Source organism: Vidua chalybeata, chromosome 8 (assembly GCF_026979565.1).
Source record: "Vidua chalybeata isolate OUT-0048 chromosome 8, bVidCha1 merged haplotype, whole genome shotgun sequence".
Classification (NCBI taxonomy): Eukaryota; Metazoa; Chordata; class Aves; order Passeriformes; family Viduidae; genus Vidua; species Vidua chalybeata.
This window is the reverse complement of record NC_071537.1, coordinates 31,255,371-31,264,183: the sequence shown is the minus strand read 5'-3', so window position 1 is coordinate 31,264,183 and position 8,813 is coordinate 31,255,371. Positions and strand designations below refer to the sequence as shown.

At 41.9% G+C, this 8,813-nt stretch overlaps 1 long non-coding RNA gene across 1 annotated transcript; it reads left to right on the top strand.

Annotated features, from left to right (window-relative positions):
- The first annotated feature begins 435 nt into the window (after positions 1 to 435).
- LOC128791771 (uncharacterized) lies at positions 436 to 4,336 on the top strand. The gene is made up of 3 exons (XR_008432136.1): positions 436 to 681; positions 2,663 to 2,907; positions 4,203 to 4,336. It is a non-coding gene; the product is annotated as an uncharacterized LOC128791771 (long non-coding RNA).
- Positions 4,337 to 8,813: the final 4,477 nt, after the last annotated feature.

Here is an 8,813-nt window from a genome sequence, read left to right as displayed (position 1 = left end):
TGGATTGGGACTGCTGTAGGACCTATGCAGAGAGTGAGCCAAGTGTGTGTGCACATGTGTAGGAATGAAAACACAGGTGGGACAGACTTGAGGTTTAGAAATGGAATTCCACTGATTTGTTTCATTGTGCTAAGCCCATGGATGTGGCAATTTTATATTTCTGTTCTTCTGTTGTGTTTGTGGTTACTGCAAAGAGACAGGTCCATCCTTCTCCCCCAGGATACTCTGTCATGAATGAAAAGTTCCTGCTGTAACTTAATTATAGAATGATAGAAACCATGGAATCTCAGACTGGTTTGTGTCATAAAGCCCATCCAGTGCCACCCCTGCCATGGGCAGGGACACCTTCCACTGTCCCAGGCTGCTCCAAGTCCCAAAGTCCAACCTGGCTTTGGACACTTCCAGGGATCCAGGGGCAGCCACAGCTTCTCTGGGCATCTGTGCCAGGGCCTGCCCACTCTCCCAGGGAACAATTCCTTCCTAACATCTGATCTCAACCTGCTGTCTGGCAGTGGGGAACCATTGACCCTTGTGCTGTTAATAATCCCTCTGCCTCCTTTTTATCAGCCCCTTCAGACACTCCAGAGCAGAAGGGCTCCAGCCCTTGGAGAATCTCCTCTGTAACAAGACAGGTCCTGTCTGTCTTGTGCAGGGACCCCAGAGACGGAGGCAGCACTCAAGGTGAGATCTCAGCAAGGAAAAAGGGGAGAATCACCTCCTTCAACCTGCTGGACACTTGAAACTTTAGAAATGCTAATGTGTGACTATTTGGTGATTAGTCACATATGTCCATGACAGAAAAGTGTCATTAATTGCTTGTTAACCAATCTTGAACCCAGTATTATTTGTCTTTTCCTTCTATCCTTGATGCCTCACTGAATGAAAAAAAAAAAAAAAAAAAAAAAAAGGAGCAGATTGAAAGTGCAGATTGTAGAAAAAGGCAGAACAATGTGGAGGGCCCTACCAAAGTGTTTCAAAGACACCCTGGAGCTACGTTTTGGTGCACACACATACCTCTGTTTTCTCTCCCCTCACTCTCACTCTCTGTATCTCTTGAAGAATGAAGCAGGCCAGCCTTCCTGATCCTTGCTTCTGCTTTTCTGCAGACAAAAGTAAAATATGGAGGTGATATCAGCAAGAAGAAATGTCCACTTGGGACATTTTTGTCCATACCTCCTACATGTCTGAAAAGTCTCTGGGATCAACTCCTTAGCTAAACAAGTCTTTGTTTGATTTTCTGTAATTGTTGGTTCAGATTCCCCTAACCCAAGGTGATGCTGGCCTTGGCCTCATTCAATAACTGATAGGGAAGAACAGGCACTTCCTGAGGGTGGCTCACATCATCCTCAGGTAATTGTCTCAAAGTGCTGGGCTGAGTCACCTCTGGTGGTGTTTCTCTCTTTGCATCAATTACAGCAAGAGCCTGGATGATTGCTTTAAACTGAATCCTCATCTGGATAATGCTTCAAGAGGGTTGATTCCCTCAGTGTCCCATCTCCCAGAAGTATGGGAAAGCACCTTTCCTGAGGCTCAGCAATGGATTAGTGGCCTCTTGTCTAAGCCTCTTGCAGGTGCTTCCTGCACTCCCAGCCCTCCCAGCTCGCTGTCAGCAGTGCACTGTGGCACTGCTCTGATCCCCAGCCCCTCAGCAGGGATGCAAAAGGAGGGCAGCTCTGTTCCCCAGACACTGAGGGAGAGAGAAGACAAGCAAAGCCCCACAGTCACGTCTGCTTCTCCCTTATTAGCTCCAAAAAATAGAGCAGACCTTTATTTTGCAAGGCAAATAAATAAAGTTCCACAAGTTTTGGTGGAACTTCATGTCATCTCCCAACTGTTCCTCTGCTGCTTCTGGGGATCTGCTTTGCTTGTGTCTTCCTCCTCCTGGATTCCCTTTCTCCACTGTTCTCATAGATTGTGTCTGTAAGATAGTCATGCAGCTGAGGATCAAAGTGACCCTATTCCCTAACTATAGGTGAATTGATCCCACTTTACTGCAGGCAGAGAACAGGCAGATGCTTGCTCTGACCCCGCAGTCTGCATTCCCTGACAGCCAGAAGCAGAGCTACCACATTGTCTGAGCTCTGCTCTGACCTGGAGAGCAAAGCTGGCGCTGTCTGCAAGCCTGGAGAAGCTTGAGGCTGACCTGAGACCAGCACCCAAAGGAGCTACAAAGCAGATGGAGAGAGATTCTCCACAAGGGATGGAGTGACAGGACACAGGGGAATGGCTTCCCACTGCCAGAGGGTGGGATTAAATTACATATTAGGAAGAAGCATGGTCTAGTGGAAGGTGTCCCTACACACAGCAGGAATGAGATTGTCTTTAAGGTCCCTTCCAATCAAACCTTTCTGTCACTCTGTGATTCTGTGGCTCTTACACAGCCAGGGGGTTGAGGGTTGTGCTCTGTGTGTTCATCCTCCAGGAAAGGACCGTATGGAGCCCTTTGCCTCTCCTCTCATCAGGAGAGCAGTGCAGGCCCAGTGCAGAGCAGCAGTTGAGGAAAAGGTCCTTCTTCTCTCCTGTCCTAATCCCAGAGACACCCCAAGTTCCTGTCATGGATGTGCAGCCAGCTGGAGCAGCCAGCCTCAGGGGGGTACAGAAAAGGGGCCTGAAAACAGCTTTTGCTCCCTGTCTCACATTTCCTGATCTCCTCTTTATGCAGGTCCCATTTGTGAAGGACCTGCTTTCAGGGTTCCCTGTTGGGAAGGTGTTCTTTGTGCCCACAGGAGCTCGTCCAGGAGAAATTGTTAATTGTTTCCAGTGACCTGCTCTGAATGAAGTGACCCACAGCAATGCTGCCAAAGGTGACACCTTTGTGTTTTCAGTTATGTTTTCTGCTGGACCACACTTCAAAGGCCTGCTCAGATAATTTGTTTTCAAGTCATATGATGGACAAAACATTGTCAGGTGAGTGTTTCCTCACTCTGGGTTTTACAAATTGGGCATACACATGAAAGTCAGCCAAAAAAAGTTACATAGTCCCTGTGGGAGATGTTTATCATCAAATATTGACAAGTACCACAGCAATCAGCTCCTTCTGGTGTGTCTTGATGTATTGAAATTTGCCTGGGCTGAAATCATAAAATCAGATTTCTAAATGCACGTTGTTTCTATGTGCATTGCCTTATAAATCAGTTTTATTTTGTTCTTGATGTCTTCCTGCTGCAAAACACAAAGACAGCACTCAATAAATGAAATTGCATCTGTCGGATTCCAAAAATCTGAGTAATATTAGAGATCTTCAGCTTGACTATATCTATTTCTGCTAGAAAGGTTTTTCAAGCCTTCTTTCCCCAATACATTCTGACTGTTATTTTAGCACAGATAATACTCTCAAAATAGGATTGCTAGAAAAATCCAGTAGATCAATATGACAAACCCAATGTACTTCAAGCAATCATTTTTTTACCTAGCAAAAACAAATATCCAGTGCAGTGCATGTCATCCAAAAGGCAATAGGAAGGAATTGTGTCTCATGAAGGAAAAAAAATCTACCCTCAGCAAGCCCATACATTCCTTAGTGGCATCACTTGCCTTTGTAAATTTGGACTTGGGGGATCATAAAACCCTGATCTGTGTAGAGTGACTTTTCTAATGAGAAGAACAGAATTCAAATTCTGAATATTTTCACCAATATGTGTAATAATATATCAGCTTATAATGTTTAAACAACTTAGTAAGAAAGAAGAGGACGAGGATTAGCTACTAAATTTGCCAGAAATGTATTCTGAGTAAATACCAGGAGAGAAAGGGGAAAAAAAAAAAAAAAGAATTTGGTGTTTTTCCACAGTAAATGTGCAGTGAGCTCTAACAGATTTACAAGTTACTCTTCTGTTCTGGGAGCAGAACTGTTAATCTTATGAAGGCAGGAGATTAGGTGACACAGAGGCATTTTCTGAGCAACTTCAGGCACACATTTGGGGACATTCTGCAGTGCTGTGTTTCTTTTTTTAAGTAAATTTTTGTTCTGAAGTCAGTTTATATTTATTTCATACTTCTCATCATTTGTGTATATTAAGATCAGAGGAAGCTGGGAATTCTTTCATCATAAAGACTACAATTCCCTTTATTAGCATATTCTTCGATGTCTTAGTGATTTGAAACTGAGTGTTTTTTGAAGGAAAAAAATTCTGTAGTGTCTCAAAATTTGTCCAAAATCCAGCTTTTACGACCTTAATTTTCTTACAACATTTTTTTCTTAGTTTAGGAAGAAAAACTCGGTGTCATATAAGATCTTAGATGTCATTAGGCTAAATCCCCTTCAGACTGAAGGCTAAATGTGAAAGAGGCAAACTAAAGTACAGAATCCTGGTGTGCACATTTCCCATTTCAAGATCAAGACCTCTTCTGGTGAAAATACACTCATTTCAGCTGGAATTAGAGGTCTCTGTTGTTTTCTTTCCCACTTATCTGCTCTCAGAGCACAATGAGGCTGTGCAAGGATGAGTGATTTAGCCCCAGCTGGAGATGATAAAGGCAAAAAGGGCTCTTGTTATTATCCTATTAAATCATTTCTGTAACTGGGCTGTAGAACTAATACAGGACAGAAATTGATGGCAAGCAAAATTCATTACTTGCCGAGTGTGTTTTCTGAGAACTGTGTGGTCAGAGAGGGCAAACTGGGCCTGGATTCCTCTTGCAGAATATAATGCACTTTCTGATCTCAGTGTTGATCATGGAATATAAGAATGCTTTAATTTAGAAAATTCTAACCAAGCAATTTTTGAGCCCAGGTGTCAAATTTTGAGGAGCGCTGACAGAAGAACTATCTGTAAAAATGCATTAGTATTATGTAGAAAAAGAAGGGGCCGAAAGAGGAACATGAGAAAATGCTCAAGCAATTCTGCTTGAAGTTTACTGATAAAACATGTGATAAACCTAAAAACAATTCTTCTCAAAATCTCCTCTTGCATCTCTTACACAGTTGGACCACAGATATTTGCTCGTGGTTATTCTCCCTGGGCAGTGGATTTTCTTTTTAGCTACAGTTTTGAATACAGTCTTGAGATTGGCAAGACCTTTCTAAAAAGTTGTATTTTCCAGAGTGGCCATTTTCCCTGTCAGCAGTTCATTTATACACTCTTTGGACTGACAGCCTCCTGGGCAGCTCATGTAGTTTCAATGGTTTTGGTATTAATATCTCCTGCATTAGCTCTGTTTGGGGTTAAGATTGAAATATGCAGAGCAAATAACCCACGAACTATATTAATGTGTGTAATAAAACTGTAAAGAAAATACTTCAAATGACTTGACATTTGTGTAGGTACAGAAAGACTCCATCATGGCTCTGATTCATCCTAGCAAAATTACCCATTGTGCCAATTTCTGCCAATATAATAATTATTCTTGCTTTAGATTTTTTTATTGGGTATTTTGCGAGTTTGAGGAACTGGGAAAGCCATTGGGTAAGTTAGATTTGTACATGTGCTTCTAAAATCAAATTTTTGCTTTAAGGGAGAAAAAACCCCAAACTGCTACATGCCCTGTTTCCCTGATTTCTGGCTGCTTCAAGATAAATCATGTGCTTGGAAAATATTATTTCTTTATTTTTTATTCTTAAGATTGCAGGCAGACCAGCATCTGGCCTGTAAGTTGCACTTGCTAGCTCTTCTTTGCAAACCTTTTTTTATACAAACTCCTCACTTCTGAGAAACTTGCTGAAGTAGCTTTTCCAGAAGTGCTACACTGACAGAAAATAACAGATCTCACATGGACAATGGACAGAGAGCATCTTGAAAAAAATAAATACCTTATTGAAATATTTTATGAAAGTTGTGCCTGCACAAGTGAAGCAAGAGAAAATGTGGCTTTTAGCTTTTGAAAACATCCTCAGATTTTACTGCAAGTTCCATTTTTCAATTTAATAGCTATGTGACACACATTTGCCACATCTCTTCTGCAATATAGAACGTCTTCCCATCTTTATTTTCTGGGAAATATGTCTCTCCAGTGGAGTCATATTTAAGACAGATGCAATGGAACCTGGATTTGTATAGTTTTGCACAAATAAGGATTTTTTTAAAAAATGCCTAAAATTTCTTCTGTTAAACATCACTTGGTGTGAGTTATTCTCCTTAAGAATGAAAGAAGTTTCTTTTTCAGAGATGAAATTTAAAGCAGTCTCTCCTGGAGAGAGGGATTTGCATCCTTTGAGGAAGCTCAGCAGCAATGTCTGGGTACAGTTTGGAGGAGAGGCCTTGAATCCACAGCAGTGAGTTTGAATTTGGCCGTTTGCTTCTGTGTCTGCTTCTAGATGTCAGTGTTATATTTGGCTAAGTTGCCTGCAGGTCTGAGGGCTTCCACTGCCTGTGAGTTAGCTTGTTCAGCCTGAAATTCTCTGCCTTCCACTGCAGTGAATTGGCAAAGCACAGAGATAAATCTGTCAATGTACCTAAAGAAACAACAAGTGGCTGTTGGCTGCATCATCATTTTCAGTGCTGTAATCTTAATATTGTCCACACAGTAATGTTTTGTTTTTTTGTTTTTTTTTTTTTTTTTTTTTTTTTTTTTTTTTGTTTTTTTTTTTTTTTTTTTTTTGACAGGAGAAAATGAGAGGATCACAGAATGGTTTGGGTTGGGAGGGATCTTAAAGCCAATCCAGTGCCATGGGCAGGGACATGTTCCACTATCCCAGGCTGCTCCAAGTCTTGGGGAATCCAGGCCAGAAGCAGGACAAAGTTGTGCATCAGCAGGACTCATCTGGGATAAGACCACTCTTGTCCTTTGAGGAAAATTCTGTATTTGTGGCTTAAGCTCAGAAAATTTTCATCTCTTTAAATTTATCTTCTTTAGGGTCTGTAGTCTCTATTTCAGATGTTGCTTTGCAATATCTGCTGGGTTAGACCAGAAATACAGAAATGTTAAGGCTGGAAACGACCTTTAGTATCATCCAGTCCAAACATCAGCCCAGCACCACCCTGTTCACCACTAAAACATGTCCTCAGGTGCCTCATCAACTCCACCCAATTCCAACATCCCAGTGGTGGGATGGCTGAGCACTCCCACCACTGCCCTGGGAATCCTGTTCCATTGCTTTACAGCCATTTCCATGAAGGGATTTTTCCTAATATCTAATCTAAACCTCAGAACTCCTAGTTTTCTTACAGCCTAGGCAGCCAATGTAAAATATCTCTTCACACATCACACTGGGTGGGATCAGACCAGACAGGTTTTGATGGGAGTTGGGATAACACCATCTGTTAGACAAGCTCCTATATGGCATTGTGCATAGCAACTGTTCATTGGGTATGTGCAGGATCTACTAAGTCTGTTCACTAATATTTTTTGTGTGTTGGAAGTTCTTGAGATCTTTTATTTTCAGCCAGGAATGAATGTGATTGCATTTTTTTAAATGGCCTTTGAAGAAGTTGAATAAACAACATATGTAATTATTCTGTAGGGAAATATGGCTTAATTAAATCATGAAGTCATTCTATTAGCATATGCACCTGCTGCTTATGTGGCTCATTTCTTCCAGAAATAACTAAAATAATGAATAGAAATTGTTCTATAGTTCATCTACCTGGAATGTGCGCTTCAGTGGTTTGTCTTGTCCTCCTGCAGGTGATTCATTGTTGGCCTACTCACGCTGCAGGATGGAGCTCTGTTGGGGCTTGTGAAAGGACACAAGTTTGTCATGGCTCTGTAAAATCCCCCAAAGCCAACACAGTTTTCACAGCCATTTTCTGTGGGGGAAGCCTGCTCCTCAGGTGGGACACAAAGAATATGCAGTTTCCTCATGCACTGTGCCATCATCAAAAAGAGCTTGGGGAAAGAGCTTGCAAATGCTTGGGAAAGTTGTGGCTGCTGTATAGGACTAAGTTTTCTTATTATTTAGGGTATGCCATGTATTCTGATTAGCTTAATTGTAATGTCTCAGGCAAAACATGCCCGGAAAACTGGAATGTGATGGAATCACAGAATATTCTGTGTTGGAAGCACCCACAAGGATCATCAAGTCCAGCTCTTAAATGAATGGCCCTTCCAGGGACTGAACCCACAACTTTGGTGTAACCATCATCCTGCTCTAAAATATGTCCCAGAATGTGCCCAGATTGACCTGAAAAAGAATTAGACTTGTTAACTTGTAACATGATGGGATTTAATTCATATCACCTACTCCTGGATATTTTAATTTTTAAGTGAACGTAAAATGCACAGAAGGGAGGAGACAAGAGCTAATGGAGTTTTCCTTTCTTCCAAGCTACGTAGGGCTGGGGGCATTTGCTTTAACTGTGGCTCTGTATCCTCAGAAGAGCTTTAAAGAAAAGCGTGAGAGGCAGGGTCAATATGAAGTGATCCCTCCCCAGTGCTTCTTTCCAGTTTCTGGCCAGCAGAGCTGTGGAGGTCCTGGGGCTACATTTAGAGCACTGGATTTAATAGGTGTCAGTATTTCATCCTTCTCCAGTTAGGTGCACAAACTTTTCACACAAGGCCTTGCTCTTTATTTATTGCTTTATCTTTATTTTTTATACCAAAGTGCTTGGAGTACTGTAGAGAGTTTGACTCAGTTGTTTCCTACAAATTTATACAAAAAAACAGAGACAAAGCCCAGCATGTGTGAGCTCCTGGTTTGTGGGAGGGGCCGCTGCACTACCATGGGAGGCGACACAAGTGTAAGTGGCTCTGCTCATCAAATGTTGTACCCTCCCTCGTTCATGCCAATCAGCAATTGATCTACTCCCCTGTTCTAGTAAGTTCTTGGTTTCTGTTACCTCCATTGGTTCCCTCTGCAAAACCACTCCTTCCCCATTTTCTCATTGGTTAGGTGTTGCTCCTCCCCTTAGCCCTTTCCCTATTGGCCTGTTTGTACC